Source organism: Artibeus jamaicensis, unplaced genomic scaffold (genome assembly GCF_021234435.1).
Source record: "Artibeus jamaicensis isolate MK-2021 breed Jamaican fruit bat unplaced genomic scaffold, CSHL_Jam_final contig_1410, whole genome shotgun sequence".
Classification (NCBI taxonomy): domain Eukaryota; kingdom Metazoa; phylum Chordata; class Mammalia; order Chiroptera; family Phyllostomidae; genus Artibeus; species Artibeus jamaicensis.
This window is the reverse complement of record NW_026521281.1, coordinates 553048-574563: the sequence shown is the minus strand read 5'-3', so window position 1 is coordinate 574563 and position 21516 is coordinate 553048. Positions and strand designations below refer to the sequence as shown.

The following is a 21516-nucleotide window of genomic DNA, read 5'->3' as shown; positions in this document are numbered from 1 at the left end:
AGAATATTTAATGGGTCAATCTATCTTAAAGGGGCTTCCCTAAAGATGAGATTATACACAAAATTCTATGTGTAAGTATATGTTTGGCCAGCAGTGGATCCATTCATCAGATTCTCAATTCGGGGCATGAGCCATTGTTCTGAAAGGTTAGAATTAGAACCGGAGGGTAAAATAACAGTTGTATTTCCTCTATCAAGAGTACTTTGGATAGCGCTTTTGTCTTTATACTTTAAAATATTGACTTAATACATGCTTTTGTTTACAATTCAAATCTTACTGAAGTGTCTGGAGTTGCAAGTCAAAGCTCCCGTCTCCTTTGACTCTGCAATCTTATTGTGCACCCTAGATGAAGCACAGTTAATAGTTAGGGGTATGTCCTACCAGATTCATTTTATTCTTATGCATTCACAGGTCTTTGTCAATCGTACTGCATTCCAAATAATACTAAGGAGAAAAAGAATGTTTATTTAGGGCTTACTATGTGCCTGAAGTAAGTGTACTAAGGCTTTGCCTTTGTGAACTCACTGTGGTCAGCGCCCAAGTTTTCCCCTGCCCTCCATACACACCATGAACCCGCTTGCCCTCTTGCCCCCCCCTCCATTATTCACAAGGTAGCTGGAAAGATTGTTAATTTTTAAACGTAAATCAAATCCCATTACCCTTCAGTGTCTTCCATCGTGTCTGGAATTAAATCTCAATTCCTTAGAGACCCTACAATCAACAATCCTTTATAGCTCAGTTTGCTGGACCAGGAGTAGCTCAGGCGCGGTCGGGGGGTTAGGGACCCAGCTTCACCGTGGAGGGAGGACCTCCCTAGGGGCAGGGGCGGGGCTTCTCGACACGGAGGTGGAGCCTCAGATCAAGTGTTAGGAGAGCTGGAGGGGGGAGGCTTTCAGCGGAGGGCGAGCGAGGGGAGCGGGGCTGAAGCAGGGCCCCGGACCTGGTACGCTCCTGTGAGCCCCACCGAGCTATAGCCGCGGAGGTGAGCGTCTTCCCCCCCCCGGGTTGGGGGGTGGGCTCTGCTCGCGCGGCCATCGTGGGCTCCTCGCTGGGTTAGTTCCCACGGGACCCTGTGCGGAGGCACGGAGGTGGCGGCATTGGGGAGCCTGCGAGAGAGGCTGGTGAAGGGGCCCGGCGGCCTGCCCCAGTACACCCTCCACCCCGCCTTCTCTCCCCTCCCCCAGGCCTCGGCGGGCGCCAGCGGAGAGCTAGCCGCATCTTCTGGGGCAGCGGGACAGCGGCCGGCAGCGCGGGCGAGACAGCGGCCGACAGTGGGGATGCGAGGTACCGGCATTAGCCGTGGCCAAGTGGCTCTAGAGAGGGAGTACAGGCTGGGCCTTCGGCGTTTCTCTCACGGGTTCGAGGAAGGCGGCCTCTGGGGAGGGGGAAGGTGAGGGGCGGGAGGGCAGGCTTCGCGGGTAACTACTAGGCATTGTATGTGTATGTTTTGGGATCTAAATGGTACTATAACACGCAAATACATATTCATTTCGGCAAATTGCTTTTTAAAAACTTAATATGCCTTGTAGATCTTCCTATATCAAGGAATCTCAATTTGTCTTATGTACAAGCAGCTGCATTGTATGATTGTACTACAGTTTATTTAACCATTTCCGGATCGATGTACATTAGCTTATTTCCTTTTTGGGGGGAGGGGGCTATTACAAGCAATGCTATAATGAATGGATTCGTATATGTTTCATCCACATGTACGAGTATTTCTGTAGAAGCAATTCTTAGAAGAGTAGTCGCTGGGTCAAAGTGTGTATGCATTTTCATAGATTTCTCCAAATTGCCATCCCAAAAGGCTATGTTAATTTACAGTCTCCAATGTTGTGCGAGTGCCCATTTTTCTACAATTGTGCCAACACAAACTATTATCAATCTTTGTAATTTTGACCAATTTAAAGGGCAAAAAAAATGGTATGTCATTGTTTTCCTTTGCATTTCCCTGATTACTACCGAAGTTGAACCTATTCTTTATTTGCCGGATTACAAAAGTAAATAGGCAAATATCAAGTCTTCCTATCTATAAGCAATAAGCATTTTAAAAAATGTAATACTAGAGAAAGCCTCATTCGCAAGAGCAATAAAAACAAATAAAAATACCTAGAAGTAAACTACAAAACTTTATTGAGGAATATAATAAAAGAACGTTTGCGTACACGAAGAAGGGATACATGCTTCTGGATAAGAAGGCTCAATTTTGTAGCGATGTCCATTTTTCCTATGTTGCTTTATACAGTTAATGCAATTTCAATAAATATACCAAGTTTTTGGAACTTAATATGATTCTAAAGTTCATCTGGAAAAAAAAAGATGGCTAAGAATAACGAAGAAAATATCCTGTAAGTCAAAGTCGGGGTATTTATACTACCAGATATTAAAATGTACTCTAAAGGAATAGTATTTAAATTACAATGGACAGAACAATATATCAGAATAGAAAAGCCCACAATTAGAGCCACATTGTATCCCAAGATTTATTGGAGAAACATTGTTGCCTAGACGTGGAAAACTGCCATATTAAAACCTACAAGCATGCACATTGCCCCCCCCCCCTTCCCCAGGAAGCTTCAATTTTCCTTTGAGAGCAGACTCCTTTGTTTGGAGAAAACCACTTTATTGGATCTGTTAGTGATAACAAGGTACAAACTCAAGAGTTAAAATTAGTGGCTTAGTGGGTAGAACTAACGATGTGACCCTTTAGTTAGATTAAGATGGATTCAGGTTAGCCTGCAGTGCGGCGAGGGAAGGAGTCTCGATATTATCGGTCTTTAAAAAATTTTCCCTGACCTAATGGACAGAAATGTTATGTCATTGTTTTCATTTGCATTTTCGTGTTTATTGTGAGGTTGAACGTCTTTTATGTGTTGATCCAGGATATGTGATTCCTGGAGGCAGGTAACAATGGGGGACCCATTGCTTCGCTCCCAGAATGGAGTTTGGCTAATTAGTACAGCTCTACCCAGAAGCGTGAGCATAAACAGGTTGACTTTTAAAATTTTTCTCAAGCACTAAGGCTCTAGACACCTTAGATCGGGGGCGGAGGCAGTTTTCAGGACATGGCCGAGATTTGGCGCTGAGCTGTGTCATCGCGAGGTTTGGCAGCCAGCACCGCAGTGGGTCGGAAACCTCGTGGTAGGCGAGATCCCTGCAGGACAGGAGGTTCTTCCCTTCCCCCGAAAAACTCCCAGTCATTTTCATGAAGTCCAGCCTCTCTCCTTTTTAGGAGCGTGAACTTGGTCTCGCGAGATCCCGTGTTTCCGAAAGGCGAGGCGCGGGCGGCATCCTGCGGTGATTTCGAAGGTCTCCCGGAGACCAAAACGTAATATCGCGATAGTTATCATGGCGCATGCGGGAGCAAGTGGCGGCAGACTGACTCCGCCCCTCGACGCTTCGTGGGGTTGTGCGTCATTTGCTTTTCGCTTCTTGTAGGTTGAGAGCAGAGCCTTACTTCGGCTTTGGTGGGAGGAGGGGTGTGGGAAGGGCTGGGCTCTGGCTTTTTCCCGTCCGGTAGAGGTTCTCGCGGGATCGTGCAGAGGCAGCTGCCGCTCGGCTACAGACTGCAGCAGCGTTGGAGGCTACGGCAGCGTCTTCGGCTCGTGCTGATCTTAGCCGATGAGTTCTCGCGGGAGCGGGGTTACGTCCTCGTGGGATCCGTTGGCGGTGGCGGAGGTAGCTTGGGGGTGGGGGGGGCAGTGACTAGGGTCGGTCCGCTTGCTTGTTAAGATGGCGGCGGAAGCTGATGTCTGTCCGGCCAGGACCCGACACTAAGGTGTTGGCTGTCCGCTTTTATGACGCTTCTCAGATACCCGACGTTATGGAGGTGACCATTGGCGGGACGCCGAGGTACTGATAAATCGAACTGGAGGCCAAGACCACCCCGGCTCTAGTTGGATGAGCCGACACCATTTCCCGGGCCTTAGCCGCGTGTGGGCCCGCCTTTGCCCCACTAGTCAACGCCTCCGTTGTCGCCGCCGCAGTGGGCGGGTTGGGAAGGGTGGGGGGTGGGAGTCCTGGAGTTCGAGAGGTGTGGGTTGGGGGTTAGATTAGGTGGCGAGGGAGAGGAGCACTAACCTGCAACAACTGGTTTCTTCTCCCACTACCTTTTTGCTGGCTCGCCTCCGTTCTCCGCCCCTGCGGCCGATCAAATCAATCACCTAGTTTTTCTTGAGATGGACTCTACTTCCCCAGCTCCCATGCTCTTTGATTAAGGGGTCAAGCTTTTTGCTTCTGATGTATTCGTCCCACTTCTCCCCCAATTCTGTGGTCCCATTGAATCTTCTTCATCTACTTGGGTATTTAAGAGAGGGAGGCAAAGCTTTTCCGTATCATCTCTTGCCCAACTCTCCTAAGGAAGAGCTTAGCCCAAGGCCCCTATCCTATCCGGTTTCCCTCTTCCATTGGTTCTCTTGACGCAGGCGTTGAATAGAATCTTTGCTTTTTCCTTCATTTACTCCATCTTTATGGATGGAGCCATAGTAGCCTTCCATTTCCTTAGGTCTTCACGCTTTATGACCCTGATCGAAGCACAGGGCACACTGATTTCTCCAACTCTGCGTGCTGTTCAACCACTCAGGCGGAACAGTGAATGGGTTGGTGGTTGGATGATTGCAGTCTTCACGACCTCTTCATTCTAGGGGCCATTAGTCTTCCTCATAACAAAGAAAAACAAACTAAAAAGCTGTACAGGGTAACCCTCCCGTAAACCAAATTTTCGTCCTTTCTACCAAACTCCCCTCCACCCACCCCACCCACCCCACCCCCGCACAAACTTGGGAACCGCCCCTTTTCCCTGCCTTGTTCTGAGATCCTGTGGTCTGTGGAAATCTATCTTTGCCTCTGACTGTCTCTTACACGATATTCACTTCTTAATCCTTGCCCCGCATACTCTTTTTCCAGGAGCTGAATTCCCTAGAGAAGGTACTGTACTGTCAGGTACTGTCCTATGTCCCCCCTCCATGTGCTACAAAATAAAATAACTTTTGATAAAAATAACTTTTATAGATTATCTCCTGCCTCTCAATCATTGCCATGTTCTACTTCTTTTCTACTCCTCATTTCATCATTATTATAGACAATTAATTGCCTATCATTTCTTTTTTAGATTACATGTTAAACATCATTTTATCCCGATGTTGCCAGACTGAGGAGACACCAACATTCCCCAGTCGAGGGAATGCAGCCTAGTATTGTGGAAATACTGTGTGCTTTGGGTTCATGTTAACTTTGTTGGCCTTGGACAAATTACTTTTCAGATTCTCGGTTTTTTCATCTGGATAATGGGGATATAGCACTTGTTGTTGCTAGAATTGTAAAGTTCCTGGCTTATGGTAGGCACACAGTAAATTGTTACTATTCCTTGGTGTAAAAATATATTGTCAGATGCATTTGTGTCATGTGGTAGTTTTATGACATAGGAAAGGAGGAGATTTTGTTCCTTTAACTGTAATTTTTTCATGCCAGTCCTATCACTTTTGTATTTTTTCCCCTCTTCATAGGCCAAACTATCTGCAATGGCTCCTAAAGTTTGGATGTAATTTCCACCTGTGTTAACCTTTAGTCAAGGAATGCTGGAGCAAAATCATTATCCTGGAATAACCACCAGCCATAATGTTCCTCTCAAATACAGCCCCCTGGGTGTTCTGTCTTTTAGTAGGGGTGCCTCATCCCTTGCCTCTTCCCACCTACACCTTCAAAGGCAGTCTGTCTTGTCATTCATCCTAGATGAGATTTGGTGCCTGCCTTTTCGTAGTGATAAAGGGAACTTCTGCTAGCTAGTTTTCAAGTGTTCATAGTGCTTACAACCCCTACCTTCTTTGGTCCCTCAGTGTAGGGATCTTCTATTTGGTCTTACTTAGACAGGATAATTTGTATCCAGGTGAGTTTAGAAAGGTGGTTTGAGATACCAGGCTTCTTTTGCAAAGGGAACTACTAAGTAGAAGTGACTTGGTTTGATGTGGAGGTAGTTTTCCTACTGTTATATTTTGATTAGACCAATATTAAAGTGAGTGCTTTTTTCTAATTATCTTTGTGGGTGATGGGGTTTTGAAATAGAAATGTGATAGTGAAAAGTTCACCTAGGAGTAAAAATTTACCATGGGTAAATCACCAGTCAGTAATTAAGTATATGCGGACACTGGTTTTGAGCTTTAAGATTTATTTCATTTTAAGTACTTTGGAGGTAATAGAATTTTCCTCTTTTTTTCATTGGAGGTCAGGGGATCACTTTGTTTTGAGATACTGCTGTGGTGTTTTTTAGAGTGGGTCAGCAATGATCAGAATTTAACCTTAATTTGACTCTTGTCATTTAGAACTAGAACAAATCTGGGAATGACAATCTAGGTGTGGCCTAAAAGGTTTAACTTATTCAAGATCTCTGGGAAGAGAGGAAGAAGTGGAAATACCAGTTGAAAACTTTTGTTCAGTGGCAAAGTTCAACTTGAGTTTCTAGGGTGTTTATAATTCGTCTCACAATGTGGCCAAAATGAATGTATAAAGGTGAAAATGTTTGATGTGTGCAAGGTTTTTTTTTTTTTTTTACCAAAAATAATAAACTTAGCCATGGTATCAAATTAAGTGAGGATAAAAATTGTTTATAGAATAATCACTGTCCCCCATAATTTCATTTGTGTTGAGAACTGAGTTGAGTTTTCAGAGGGTGTTGTCACATTAGAAGAATTGTTTTAGCTGTTCTTTCTGAATTCTTTTCAGTGCTCAAAGCAGGTCTTGAAAAATGCAAATTGCTACATGAGGGTGATTGCTTAAGAAATAATAACTATGATTATGTTTGAACATTGATATAATAATAGTTAACTCCCCTACACCCTAATAAATGTTTCTGTATCTCCCCCCCACCTTTTTTTTTTTTTTTTTTTTAGGAACTTCAGTGGTCTGACCTGTAGTACTCCAGAGGAACCAGCAGACCAACTTGGTCAGGAAGGTTCAGAAAGCTGTTAGAGCAGTGTTGGTATTTCCCACCAGGATGAGTATGATTGGCTGTGATTTTAGGTTAGTTTTTCTAAATTTTTGTGGGTAGTATTTGCACTTTACTTCCTGGAATGGAGATGTTGGGGGGGGTGTATTTTCATTCTGTAATTGAGTTACTCTGGTTTCTAACACTGATCCGAAGTGGCACTAGTTGGTTCTTATATTTAAGTGGAGTTTATTACTGAATTAAACTCTTTGAATGAATTCAGTGACTACATAATTTTTTAATTCACCTTAAGCATCATTCAAAAAATAAAATTGCAAGATAAGTCTAACCAGTTTTGTTTTAAAGGGCTATGGAAAATTTCAAACATACACAAATTGGGTAGCATAATGATCCCCCTGTGTACCTATTACTTGCTTTTAACATTTACCAACTTGTAGCTATTCTATTTCATCTAGTTCTTCTACCCACTGCCCCCCATTTTGAAATAAACCCCTATGATCACATTTATTTGCAAAAATATGTATCTCTAAAAGATAAGGACTCCATAGACATAAACTAAAAAAAAAAAAAACAGAACTCAAAAAAGTAATTTTTTTTAATATCAAATAAACTAGTCTTCAAATTTTACACTCTGAATTAGGATCTGAAGAAAGTTCATTTATCACAAAGTATTGATATATCCCTTAATTCTACTTTAATCTGCAGGTTCTGTCCCTTTTGCTTTTTTCTTCTGATTTATTTGTTGAAAAACTTGTCCTATAGTTTTCCCCACATTTGGTGATTGTATCCCACTAGTGGTATCTAAATTAACCCATTCTTGCTAAGTTAAAGACCCTGGACGACCCCCCATTATAATGGAACAATGGCAGTAATCTCCTGTATCCCAGTTGGAGTTGATACTGCTAGCCTAGGCACTATCCCAAAATAACTAGTCATGGATTCTTTTTTCTGTGGCAGAGTCTGATTTAATTGATACCTGACTTCAGTTCCATGTCTTGGCCCTGCTTACTGCTCCACATGAAAAGTAGGCCTCCTTGTGGAAGAAGCTAATGTTTCCTAGATAATGACCTGATTGTGCCTTTGGGGTTTTTCATCATGGTTTCAATTTCCTTAGGTGGTTTAGTTATTTTTATACTATGTCATAATACTGCTTTTTATTCTTTTGATGTTAGTATCTCAGCCACTCTGACCTATAACTTCTTAGCTAATGAAATTTAGTGATGAGTTCCTCTGGCTATGATATATATACTTTTTGAAATGGCAAAACTAAACAGTTTTTGAGAGCTTCCACTTATATCCTTATTTTCAGCTGTTTTACACAACTGTAGTTTTCCTGTTGTTATTTTTAATTTTATTTCTTCTGGAAATGGTGCCCACCCCCTCCAGCATAAAGTCCTTTAAACTTTATTTCTCTCCTTGTGTAGCATTGGTCATCCTGGGATCTACTGTATGTCTTTTCTACAGTCAAAACCTGAGAACGAAAGCTGGACACAGACTCCAGCCAGCTTTTCACTTAAGCACAAATGGGGGCAGAGCAAGGCCATTTGTGCCTACCTATAAAATGAGAGTGATTACAAATTGTAGGGGTAGAGAGGGTCTAGAAGTCATGAATGAAAGTTTTGGAGGTAGTAGATGAAATATTATTGCAAATCCAGTGCTATGGATCATGAGTTTAGACTTTTCAGTTCTTCGTTCATTAGTGGAGAAATCAGATCACTAGTTGAAAGTAGACTAAGTATTAAAGAAGTGATTTCTTGGAAAATGCAGTGAAGTCCATTCATTTAATAACAAAATTTCGAGTACATTGGATATGGTGATTAGATACTTAACCCTGTTCTGAGTTTTCTGTAGTTAGGAAGTTTGAACAGGTCACTTCTAATTTGGAGTTTGTGAAACTAGGATAACTGTAGATTTTTGGGACAGTTTTGCACGTAGTAGGCATTTTATTATTTATATTGTTTCCAGAGTTCTTAACAGCTCCAGGTTTACAATATTGTTGCATTCTTTCTTTTGCTCTATCTTTTGCTGTATTGTCTCAAAGTGTTATTGAAATGCCGAACTTGGTTGCTCTGAAAATATGTGCTCTTTACATTCCATGTTACCTCTCATGCAGTGGAATTAAGATGTTAAAATCTGATGTGTAGCTGTAACCTTATTAGGATGCTCTACAGTGATCTCACCATCTATAAGGTTGATAGTCACAAGCACTTGGGTTCTGAGTGTTTTGCTGTATTGTTCTCTAACTCATTTTCTCAATGACTGGTTACCAGATGTTTATATGTTAATGGTAGGGATAATTCAGCTCTGAAGATTCTTTGGAAGCTCTCTCATTTGATGTGTCATAGTGGTTGAGTTGCTAAAACTTGATGTACTTGTTGACCAGCTTGGTCTTCTGGTTATAGCAGTGCTTTCAGATAGTGAAGGAGTGGCCCTCTATGAGTAAAGCAAGTATAGGTTTTGTTTGGGCTGTTAGCCTGAGCATTTTAAGCTCTTAGTTCCCTAAAAATGTTTTTAAGCATTTGGTTTTTAACAAACATTACAGTGGTGACATGGATTGATCCCAGAATGTGATTTTACAGAAAGTTGAAATTTGTGTTAGCTTCTTATGAATGTATCATTAAATGGAGATTGGTATTATAGATTGATTCAGTCTGGATTGCTGGTTGGACTAGATGAATGTGAAAATTCTTTTTCAACCTTGAGATTCTGATTGTGTAATCTTAGATGTTGAGAAAAAAGTTATTTTACCTTTTCAGTAATTTTTAGGTAGAAACTAAAAGGCACTAGGATTAAGGAAATGCAAATGGTGGACTAATCTTTTAGTATAATCATTTAGATTTTAAAGATTGAAAAGTGCAAACTGGCTGCCGTGAATTTATGTACCATCTTTAGCATTCTCCAGGTTTAAAGCCCTTATAATTAGATACTAGAGATAATTGCTCTGGAAATACTTGGGTGTATTGTATTTGGTGGCTGCTATATTTTGGCACACTTTTGGAAGGTTGCTTTAATGCTGTCATTATTTGCTGTGATTATTTTCTTACTTGCCTGTCTTTGTAGTGAGGCATATTTCTCCTGGTGTTTGCTTTTTTGTTTTTTACTTCCATTACTGATTCTTTATTATTCTGCCAATTGACTTTTTATAGGTAGAAGTACCTTTTAGCATAGTGCTTAAGAACACTAATCAGACTCCCTAGGTACGAGTTCTGGCTTCATTTCTTACCAGCTATATCATCTTGTGTGAATTATTTAACTTCTGTGCCACGGTTCTTAATCTGGAAAATGGTAAACTTGCTTCATAGGGTTTTCAAGAAGTTTAGCTGAGTTAATGCATATAAAATGCTTAGAACAGTGTTTCTGAAACTTTAGGTAACATCAGAATCGCCTAGAGGGCTCACTAAAACAGTTTGCTTGGCTCCACCCCCAGATTTTCTCATTCTATAAAGTGGGGGCCAAGAATTTGCATTTCCAACAATTTCCCAGGAGATGCTGTTGTTGTTGATCAGGGGAATACTGGAATAGAACAATGTATGGCATAGAATGTTAACTGCTTATTTTTTTCTGGACTACTTTCTCAGTCCCTGAGTAAAAATACTTGACTCATAAGTACTATTTAGTACTGCCTTCATCTAGAAGCAGTTTTGAAATCTTTTGTTAAAGTGGTTTCCAAAAAATGGCACCCAGATCAGTATCAGCAGTATCACCTTGAAATTTGTCAGAACTTCAGATTCTTGGGTTCCACTCCTATCTGTATTTTATTTTATTCTTTGTAAAGATTTTTATTTATTTATTTTTAGAGGGGAAAGGAGGAAGAGAGACAGGGAGAGCAGCATCAGTCTGTGGTTGCTTCTCATGCGTCCCCTACTGGGGGGGACCAGGGGACTGGGGACCTGGCCGGCAACCCAGGCATGTGCCCTGACTGGGAATCGAACCTCTGACCCCTTGGTTTGCAGGCCAGAGCTCAAGCCACTGAGCCACACCAGCCTGGGCACTGTCTGTATTTTAAAAGTGTGTCTTGGCCTAATTGGGGTGTCTTAGACTTTTCAACAGCTTTATTGAGATATAATTCACATACCATACAATTTACCCATTTAAAGTGTACATTGGAATTTAGTTGTTCACAGTTGTACAACCATTACCATATTAATTTTAGGACATTTTCATCACCTCTCAAAGAAACTCAGTACCCATTAGTAGTCACTTTCCTTCTCTCTCCCAACCTGCAGTGCTGGGACCACTAATCTACTTTATGTCTCTATAGATTTGTCTATTCTACAAATGGAATCATGCTGTATGTAAGCAGCTTTAAAGTGATTAAAATGTTTTTCTTTTATTGCAAAAAGTGGAATACAGATATGGAAAACCACCCAAAAACAGTTTATAGTTTAATAAATAATTTTAAGGTGAACACTTTTGTACCCACTACCCAAATCAAGAAATAAAACTGCTTATCACCCTAGAAATCTTCTCATATGCCCATCCCAATCACACCATCCTCCCTCCCTTGGAAAGTGTCTGCTATTCTGACATAATAATCACTTCGCAATCTATTATGGTTTTATTATCCAAGTGTGCATCCCTGGATAGTCTGGTATATTTTGTCCATGCCTTTTAAAAGATTTTATTTATTTTTAGAGAGGGGAAGGGAGGAAGAAAGAGGAAGAAAAACATCAAAGTGTGGTTGTATCTCATGCGCCCCCTACTGGGGACCTGGCCCACAACCCAAGCATGTGCCCTGACTGAGAATTAAACCAACAACCTTTTGGTTCACAGGCCGGCACTCAGTCCACTGAGTTATACTAGCTAGGGCTGTTTTCTCCATCTTTTAAATTTTTATTTGTCTTATGAATATGTATAGCTTCCTTTTTTTTGCTTTTCTTTTTCCTATCCTATATCTGTTGAAGAACTCAGGCCATTTGACCTGTAGTTTCCCAAAGACTGAATTTTTCTGGTTGCATACTGAGTATAGTTCCACATGTTCCTCTGTCCTCTGTATTTTCTGCAGATGGACAGCTGGATCCAGAGGCTTTATAAATTGAGGTTCATTCCCTTTGGCAAGAATATTGGCAATACTGTGTTCATTCACAATATTCATTAGGTTGTAATGATGTTGTGAATATACTTTATATGCTAACAGCCATTGCTGTCCAAAGCTTAGATCCATTAATTCATTGAAAGTGTCAAAATGGTGATGTACTAACTCCATCACTTTGTTTTCATATATTAGCTGGAATAATTTTACAAGATTACTACTCAGTGATACAATTTGTGTAAGAAGAGCAGGAAAATGCTTGATTTAAAATTTTTTCTGGTCACTATTTCTATCACTTTCAGCAACTAATCTAACCTGTAAGTTGCTTCTTGTAGGGAAAATAATTTATTCGTTGGGGTTATTGGGATTAAATGAGAAAATTAAAGGTGTTAATATACTATAGGTAGTTAGTAAATGGTCATTTCTTTTACACGGTATTTTGCTTAATGCTTCCAACAACTCAGAGATGGGCAATTATGGTGGTGAAGTGATGGCCAGTTAGCAAAGCGTGTCTGGATCCTTCAGGTCTGTGTTGGGTTTATCAGCAGTGGGAAGGAATGGGGTTTGTTCTTTGCTCATTTGGGGGCTAAGACTCTGGCCAGTGATAACTGAATATTCCACCAGAGTAGTTTTTTTCACTTTGTCAAGCATTGGGAGTCACATTCATACCCTGTGAAGGGTCTTACCCATTTCTGTGGTGATGTGCACTCCATTGGTTGCCCTGATCTCCTTCCATCTACCAGGCCCCCCCCCCATTGTTCAAGTTTGTTCTGTTCATGGTTCTGCTGTAACCTTAGTAACCCATAATGAATCTTCCTAGTAGTCAGTGATACCACCACTATGAAAGTACATTTTGGCACCATAAATAGCAGGTTAGAAAAGAGGTAAATATTCATTTTAATATATATTATCCAAACAGTATAGCACTTTACACACAGTAAGGGCTTAATAAGTTGGAAACCATTTTTATTAATAGTCTGTCTTTTTCCCCCTCATCTCTTACCTCTGTTCATTCAGTTCAACAAGTAGTCACTGAGTGTTTCTAAGTACTGTGAGCTAAAAACATAAAATGAAAGAGTTGGTTTCTGCCCTTGAGAAACTCACAGTCCAGTTAAGGACTAAGCGAGATCATGTTTAAATAAATTCCTCAGCCTTTTCCTTTGTGTTATCATTTCTTCCTCTGCTTTGTCCATGCATAATGTAACCTATTGTTTCTCAAAGTTCTCCTTAGCTCCATATTCCTTCCCGGCCTTTGAGACTGCTGATATGTGAGAAAGCCTGCAATTGTCTTCTATGAACACAGGGTAATAACAAGAAAAACCTTTGGGCCAAGATTAGGTTTCAAAATGGTACGTGTGGTTGACACTACAATATCAGTTTATAGTTTTTAGATGCACTTACATCTGGTCTCCAGCTTTCTATCCTGTTGTTTTAACTCTTCATTCCACCTTCTCCTTTCCCCTCTACCATCCCCCCAGATGTTTGCTACATAAAGGTAGAAGCTCCTAAATCCAGTTAGTGATGTATCAAATATGTAAAGAGACAGCTGTACTTCATACAAACTAGGATTTGAGTGGGCCTTGGGTTTATCATAGATTTTGCATTCTCATCTATAAAATGGGAATCAAAAAGCTAAGTTCATTGGCTGTTGTGAACATTAAAGTAAAATGATATATTTTTAAATGTTTAAATTATAGAGTGGTCTACAAAGATAAAGTCATTGTAATATATGTAAAATAAATAATAACTCTGTTACTTGGGGCAAATTACTTCCTCTCTGAGCCTGTTTCCTCATCTTTTAAATAGGGGTGATGATAACTTATTCTCTCAGTAAGTATTTGAGGACATACTCAGTACTGCCAGATACTGGGAATACAAAGATAAGCAACTGGGGAATGGAGGGCAGCATGGTCTACTATGGGTGGGGGACTTGTAAACCACAGTCAAAAGGTTCAGTACAATAACATTTTAGGAGTGAACAAAATGTGCTATAGCAGATGAAAAATACATCGCAGACTTAAAAATGCTAAATAACTACAACCAAAGTTAGTTAGATATATCCCAAATGTCTCAACCATTGTTTCATTTCCTCAAAAGATTTGTACTTTAGATGTGTTTACTTCTTTAAGCTAGACTTTATGAACTCCTGAAGGGTGTTACGTATTCCAGTAGTAGAGTACCCTGAAACTAATAATATTTTTCATGTAAAAGGTTTATTTTTACCCACTTTATCATCATTTTTTAGTTTCTGTTACTGAATTCGTTTGGGAAAAACTAGAAAGTGTGTTCTTATTTTGGGGAAAGATTCCTACTGCTACAGTATATTCAGTCACCATTAACATTTTGGTTGGTATGTTCTCATCTTAATGGTAAGAGTAGCATTTAGAAAATTTTGGACATGGTTTTCCCAGAATAAGAACAAAAAAAATGTCTAATAATAAGAAAAGATACTTAAACTAAACATTGGAAATACCGATTAAAATAAGATCTCTTTTAACCAGATTGGCAAAAAGAAAATGGAAATATTAAGTCCTGGCAGAAATATAGGGAAGAATCTGGTCTTAAATAATGCCCACAAGTGGTATAAATTAATACTGCTATTTTGGACATAATTTTGGCAAGTTGCAAGATAGTATAGCTTATGTGATGCTATATGTATGGCTTTTTTTTTTAGACTGGGGTAAACTGATATATTTTGGGGGGAGGAGTGGTTAAGAGGAGCTTGATCTTGTTCTGTGATGTTTGCATTTCTGTTTGAGAAATTTAAAATATACTCAAGAGTAAAGAGAGTAATACAATAAAAACCCTTTTCCTATTCCCTCCCCAAATTGATGATTTCTTAACACTTATTTTTGCTTCAAGTCTGTTAGGGTGGGGGTAGTATAGGTAAAGGGGAAATACTTTTTAGTAATACTTTAACCCAGTGTTCCCTTCCTCTCTGCGATCATTACCGTGAATTGCTTGGATTTTTATGCCGTGAGAATGGTATAAATTACTCATGTAAGTAGAAATTCAAAAACTATGTGATGTCCCCACAACAATCTACTATCTCTTGTGTAATATTATATTTGCATACTACTTTAGAGTTTGTAAAATCATTTAATAAGAATGCTTTGGGAATGAGACTTCATTTAGTCATTTATTCATTCCATCGTAAGTCTTGTTTGAAAACATTTTCTTGACTTTATTTTTAAGTAATAGTCTTCATGATTATAGAAGTATACATTGCTTATTGTTGAAAAATACAGATAATTATAGAAATCTGAAATTACTATTCAGAGATGAATACTATTAACATGTTGGTATACAGTGTGTTCTTCCAAGGCTTTTCTTTATGCTTCTGTGTAGCATAAATATATTTTTAAAAATAATTTTAAATTGTAATTCATTACCTTCCAACTTTTTATTTTGAAAATTTTCAAACAAAAATGCTGAAAGACTAGTATAGGAGCATTTGTATATCATCAGCTGTATCCAACAGTTGTTAAGAATTCACCATATTTGATTTATGTGTATATTTAACTTTTCTGAAGCATATAAAGTAAGAAGATACTTCATCCTTAAATTTTTCAGCATGCATGTTTTAAGAATAAGGATCTATAAAACCACAACACTATTATCACACCTAGAGAATTTATTCTTAATATTATCTAATATCCTGTCCATATTCATTCTCAGTTTTCCCCAAATTGTCTTTTTTAGCTGTTTCTCCGAGCTAATATAGAAATGGTATTTTTAAGTTTGCTGTTTCCACTTAGTATATTGACCCCTGTACTGTGTCATAATGTATACTTCTATAGTTTTTTTTGTGGCTGCATTATTTGTATTGTGTGCATGATTTATAATTTGTTGACTAATTCCCTGTGTTCAAACCTTCAAATGCTAGTTTTTCATTATCTCAAACAATACTTCCTAGCGCACAGAAGACATTTCGTAAATGAGCGTTGAATAAAAGAAAGAAGCAGAGTAACAGCGTAATAGAGAAATCTTTGTACCATCCATATTTCCTTAATAAATTTCTAGACCCCAAATGCAAACCTGTAGGGCTTTTGATACTTACTATCCTGTTTAGAAAGACTATCCTGCATTATTATGTGGTATGTTTAGTATATAACCCATGTTGATTTACAGTATACAGCACCTCAGGGTAAGCCTTGATTGATACTTTAGTATCAAAGAAGAGCATAAACCTGGATAGATCCAGTATCATTGCTGTAGATGTCTCTTCATATACCTATATCTGCTGCTGTATTTTTGGTGGGGGCTAGTTTGACTTCTCTAGCCTGTAGTACCTTGCAGTCTTTTGACCTAATCTTTGCTCCTCAAATTTCCTTATATATCTTGAAGACAGCCTTTTATATAGACCATTATATTTTTACTGTTTAAAACGAAAGGCAGACTGTCTGCATGGGTGAATTCAGATCTCTCCCTCTCGTGAAACAAAATGGTAATCTCTATGTCCAACACAAAGTGTTGGATGCGATCTTATATTTGATATTTTCCATATCAAATTCCTTATTTTATAGGCCCAGATTAAGGGAAATGACTTGTCCAGGGTAACATGGCTGGTTCATGATAGAGTCAGTCTTTGAACCCAGGTTACTTCTTGTTTCTACTGTGCTAAAGATAAATCTTAAAACTGAACTTCCGCGCTTACCTCTATTTCCAAATGTGCCAGCAGGTGTCATCCAGCAGGAAGTCCAGAATAAGTGGCCCCTTTCTAATAAGAAAGGTCTCCTCAAACGGAAAATTTAAGCGAGTAGAAGAGTAAATGATCAAGTCAAAAGTCCAGAGACAGCTCAGTTTCTTTGCCCTTTTGACTGTAGTTATTACTTTGTCAACATGAGGTCAGTATGGAGCTTTTTGATGGGACAGTTCAATTTTGTTCTGTTTTCATGCATGTTTGTGGATGACATAAACCTGTAGATGGGACTGAATTTTCTGCTTGTAAAACTTTCAGATTAGAACATATAGTTAAAACATTCTTTTTAGTGTTTGTATTGCATCCCAAAGCATGGAGTTACTATAATTTAATCATTCTCTTTTGTTGGGCCTTAGAAGTACAATTTATTCTGGGTCATTTAAAATTTTGATAGGTACCGAAGGTGATAAATAGTATTGAATTTTCCTTCCCACCAGTAGTGTTTGTGAGTGCCTTTTTGTCTACCTGTAAGATATCATTGATGTTTTTTATTTTAACCAGTTTAATCAGTGAGAAATAGCATATCCTTGCTTTGATCAGCATTTTTGTAATTACTAGTAAGGATGAGCAAATTTATATTTTCTGCAAATTGCAATTTCATGCCCTCTTATTTCCAGTCTGATTATTTGTCTTAATTGGATTTTGAGTGTTTTCTGTATATTAGAAATACTAACCCTTTATCCTATTGCAAATATTTTCTGTTTATAGTTGGGAATTTTTATGTAGTCAAATCTGCCCCCCTTTTTCTTTCCTTTATGGTTTCTAGATTGTGTATCTTGCTCGGAAGGTCTTTGCGAAGATTACAAGAATAGTTTCTTACATTATCTTCTAATACTTTCATAGTTTAGCTTTTTATGTTTGAGTAATGGTTTGAAATAGGTATGTGCTTTTATTTTCATCCAAATGGTTAACCAAAAGCTCCTATTTTTCATCTTGGGAAAATGTAAATTTGATCTTTCAAAATGTACTCAGCTTGAAAGTGAATTATTTGGAAATGTGTAGTTTGTTTTTTAAAAAAGTTGGAATTTGTGCCAAGTAGAAAACTGGCTTGGTTGCTTTTGACTTCTTTAATTTTGAGAATAGTTCAGACTGGTTGTATTTAATACTTACCATTTATCTTGAACTGAAGGCAAAGTGTTATAGACAGCGTTTCAAGAAATATTAGTCATTATATTCCCATTTTATGTTGTTTCAGGCCCAGATTGTCCTAAGGTCACAAAGACAGTTGATGGTAGGGAACTAGACTACCTTTGAAAACTGTTCTTTCATTTTAAGCTAACACTTTTCATGTTAAAGCTATAAATATTTTAAAGCAGCTGATTGTTTACATTGTTTGGTTATTTAAAGGAACATCAGTGTCCTGGCTCACCAGTGTGGCTCAGTTGGTTGGGAGGCGTTTTGCAAAGTGAAAGGTCATGGGTTTGATTCCCAGTCAGGGCACCTGCCTGAGTTGTAGGTTGGGTCCCTGGTTGGGGCTTGGAGGCAACCTGTTGACGTTTCCTTCTCACATCCGTATTTCTCTTCCTCTCTTTGTCCCTCCCTTCCCCTCTTTCTAAAAATAAATAAAATATTTAAAGAAAAAAAACATCAGAAATGATTTTGTGACAGGCCATATGTGGTACTGTTAATTTACTCAGCCAATTATTTTTTAAGGATTTTATTTATTATTTTTAGAGAGAGAGTAAGGGAGGGAGAAAGACAGGGAGAGAAACACCAATGTGTAGTTGCCTCTGGCATGCCTGCCCCCTACTGGAGACCTCACTTGCAACCCAGGCATGTTGCCTGACTGGGAATCGAACCAGGACCCTTTGTTTCTCAAGCCAGCACTCAATCCACTGACCCACACCAGCCAGGGCAAGTTCTTATGTTTATAGGTTGGGCCATGATCTTTTTTTCTAATTGCTTTGTTTTAAAGCTTTTTTAAAAATCAGTGAACTAATTTGATTCTTACAAGAAACCTTGGAGGTTGGAATTATTTTTACCACATTGAAAGGAGCTTGCTGTCATGTTAATAATTTATATAAATAACTTGTTTTTTTTTAACCATATAAAAGAATCTTTGTCTCTGTTCCCTCCAGATTCATTTGAACCAGCTCAAAATAATTGAGATGCACTTAAAATCTTTGATTGCTAAGTGCCATGGCCCAACCAAACGTTGTTTAGTAGACTATTTATAACTAACTTTAGGATGAGGCCTGGAGCATCATCAAAGTTTTAACTTTTCAGTTCATGTCAGTACTTAAGGCTAAGTCTAGAGATTAATATGTCCTTTACATTCTCCTTCATATACAGGTAACGTGTAGTAGGGTGGAAAAGACAAGCTCTTTTTGGCTTTTGAGCATGTGTTTGAGTGTGTGTGTGTGTGTGTGTGTGAGAGAGAGAGAGAGAGAGAGAGAGAGAGAGAGAGAGAGAGATCGAGATCATAATATTACTGCCCTTAGGTAAATCTGCAGCTAAAAGAAATGTAACATAATAAATAGTATGGCTTACTCTTTGCCAGGTACAATCCTTTGGATAGACTGTTTATTTTACAGAAGTTTACTGACTGAGTGATACAGTAATTTGTCTAAGATCATACAGCTAGTAAATAGAATTTAAGCCCAGTTCTTTCTGACTCCCAGGCCTTTCCATTATGCTGTTGTCCTCTACTTCATTTTTGCTTTCTTCTAGTAGTATTCCTCTGTCTGTGTCTTTAAAAAAATCAGCATGTATGGTAACGAATGAATACATTACAGAGGTCTCTCCTTCTCCCCCCATATAGATACAACATATCTTTTTCAGAATATTTTAAGGCCTTAAAACCTAGCTTTTATTTAGGAATATACCTAATGTAGAAGGTTAGGTACATTTTCTGTAGAAGGTTTGTGTCTTTTCTACCTTTCTTCAGGATATAGGACTAGAGGTTTTGTTTTTTTTTTAATCCAGGAATACAGAAATTCCCCCTTACACAGAGGAAGTTTAATCTTTAGAGATATTGCATATTTCTTTGAAAGCTTGGGAATATGACAGAATTGGAGCTGAACAGTGCAAAAGGGTTGGATTTTTTCATTGATTTCCTATACTATATTGTATTTGACAGCCTATCATGTGGTATTAGGGGAAATACCATACACCTGTGTGTCAAAAATGAAAGTGAAAACACTGTACTGGTTAGGCAGTGTCTTAGAGATCTTTTTGTGGGGTGATGGTTCCTAATGTTTTTCAAGTCATAGATCTCTTTAAGAAGCCAATGAAAGCTATTAGTTATCTTCACAGAAAATAATAGCACGTGCAGATTTTTCATAGAATTTCAGGAATTTTGTGCTGATCCCTCAATATAGGACAATAAGAAATCTAAAGGTTTCTCCGTGTGTGTAGGAGGCTGGCTGTGTTGTTTGTCTTATATTTTCTTGTGTGTGTGTATGTGTGTGTGTGTGTGTGTGTGTGTATGTGTGTGTGTGTGTGTGTGTGTGTTAGACTAAAGCACTATGGCCAAAGATGAAAGCTGGGCTAATTGTTTCACTCGTGCTAAAGATATTTTCTGCTTTATGCAGCTTTAATCTCTAAAAATCCAATTTTTTAAAAAAAGCAAGAGGATTATGGTTGGTGTTACACAAGTATTTTATTTAATGTACTCTGTTGATCTTGTAATTGATTGTTTTTCAGCTTTGCTTTGGCCACTAGGAAGATGTAATTGTGCACTTTCATGTACTAGAGTTTTATTTTTTTATATTACCATTGCTTCCAATCTTACTTTTTTCCCTGATACATATTTTTTACATTTCTGTATACCCAGCTAATTTACAGCACCCATTGCAGTGCCCTGCATGTAGTATATTCATTTATGAGTATTTTTTGAATGGAAAGATGCAGATTAAGTGAATTGTATAAATAGGTTTTTCTCAGTTGAAGATTTCACCAAAAGACTTCAGTGTGACTTGGGTTTTTTAGTTTCATTAAACATTTACTGGATATTTACTCCTTTATTAATACACTAAATGACAGTTTCTGTGCTGGTGACAGGAATTCACAGATAAATAGGCACAGTCCCATTCATGCAGAACTCACTGTAGTAGGGAGACAGACGTGTAAATAAGCAGAGGTGTGTTAATTGAGGGTATATGCAGGGTACAGTGGGGCACAAAGGAGAGAATAGTCCATTTTCCTTGGGGAGGGGATATCTGAAATAGCTTCCTAGAGGAGGTGACATTTGACTGAGCTGTAGAGGATATGCAGAGAGCAACTATTTCAGCAGAGAGCAGTTTGAGGCAAGGTATCAAAAGTGTTGAATGTTAGGGAAACTGTAAAAAGCTTGATGTAGTTAAAGCATGTGGGGAGCGGAGGGGAATATTATATAATGACCTGGCCATGGTAAGAGGCAAAACAGTGACTAGGTCCTAGAGGTCTTGCATGCTGGGTTTAGGTAAGGAGTTTGCCCTTGATGATGTAGGTAGGTTTTGAGTTTGAGGGAGATTTCTGTGGCAGCAATGTGGAGGATGGAATGGAGGAATCTGTCAAGATAAAGTCTTAATTTAAAGTATTTTGAATTTATATGAGATTTTTAAACATACACAAAAATTAGAAAACAGTTTAACAAGACCCTGTGTATCTGTTACCCAGTTTCAGCAATTACCAACACATAGCTATTGTTTCATTTAGATCCTACTCTGCCCCTCATTACTTCGAAGCAAATTTCATAAGTGAGTAACAAATTGGCAAAGCATAATTAATATATAACAAAGGGTCTCAAGTCTGGCTGTGCAGCTAAATCACTTACACAGCTTGGGAAAAAAGGGAAGTTTCCACCTCATACATAGTGAGTCAGATACTTTTATGGCCAGACACTTAATTTTCAAAATAAGT

General features: G+C 38.7%; 1 protein-coding gene across 17 annotated transcripts in view; it reads left to right on the top strand.

Annotated features, from left to right (window-relative positions):
• The first annotated feature begins 879 nt into the window (after positions 1 to 879).
• The window catches only part of HUWE1 (HECT, UBA and WWE domain containing E3 ubiquitin protein ligase 1), a 150199-nt gene continuing 129562 nt past the window's right edge, over positions 880 to 21516 (top strand). For 9 of the 17 annotated variants that reach the window (XM_037153687.2, XM_037153696.2, XM_037153692.2 and 6 more), the window contains exons 1-3: positions 880 to 982; positions 1185 to 1284; positions 6885 to 7014. The gene's annotated coding sequence lies outside the window, so the exon portion shown is untranslated. Of the gene's footprint in view, positions 983 to 1184; positions 1285 to 3465; positions 3679 to 3713; positions 3853 to 6884; positions 7015 to 21516 lie in introns of those variants that run through there. The other 8 variants (XM_037153689.2, XM_053667505.1, XM_037153699.2 and 5 more) reach the window with 5 other exon arrangements.